The following is an 819-nucleotide window of genomic DNA, read 5'->3' as shown; positions in this document are numbered from 1 at the left end:
CCTGACAGCCTCCCTCGGCGTGTGGGTCCCCAGTGAGAGACTTCTGAGAGAAAGGAGCTGTCTCAACAGGCCTGAATTCTCAAATTGTTTATTTAAAACCCAGGAAGATGGAAAAAGGTAAGGTGAGAATTTGGTATAAATCTGTGCTGTCCACTGTGTTAACATATTAGCCACATGGGACACGTGGCTATTTAAAATTAAATTAAGGTTCGGGACCTGTGATAGCTTCTGTAGTCGCAAGGGACAGGCGGCGGCTCGGTTGGCGGCGAGTAGCTTGCAGCATTCACTCTCGTAGTTACCATGAGTTTGCCCCTCAATCCCAAACCTTTCCTCAATGGATGAACAGGAAAACCAGTGATGGTGAAACTCCAGTGGGGAATGGAGTACAAGGGCTACCTGGTATCTGTAGATGGCTATATGAACATGCAGCTTGCAAATACAGAAGAATACATAGATGGGGCATTGTCTGGACATCTGGGTGAAGTTTTAATAAGGTGTAATAATGTCCTTTATATCAGAGGTGTTGAAGAAGAGGAAGAAGATGGGGAAATGAGAGAATAGCATCTTTTCTGTTTTTTTTTATATATATATTTCTAGACAATAAAGGTTTGTTTTTCCAAAAAAAAAATAAAATTAAATTAAATTCAAAATTGATTTGGCACATTTTAATTGCTCAGAGCCTTTTCCATCATTGTGGAAAGTCTCATGGGACAGCACTGCTACGTGTTAGGAGATATTGAGACAACTGGCAAAATTTGAATGCAAAGTCTGTATTTGTTGGTAATATTGCATCCATGTTAAATGTCCTAATTTTGTTCT

General features: G+C 40.2%; 1 pseudogene; it reads left to right on the top strand.

Annotated features, from left to right (window-relative positions):
- The first annotated feature begins 244 nt into the window (after positions 1-244).
- Positions 245-617, top strand: LOC128591566 (small nuclear ribonucleoprotein F-like; annotated as a pseudogene).
- The last annotated feature ends 202 nt before the right edge of the window (positions 618-819 follow it).

Source organism: Nycticebus coucang, chromosome 8 (genome assembly GCF_027406575.1).
Source record: "Nycticebus coucang isolate mNycCou1 chromosome 8, mNycCou1.pri, whole genome shotgun sequence".
NCBI lineage: Eukaryota > Metazoa > Chordata > Mammalia > Primates > Lorisidae > Nycticebus > Nycticebus coucang.
Note: the sequence above shows the minus strand (reverse complement) of the source record. Positions and strands in the feature narration are given on the sequence as shown.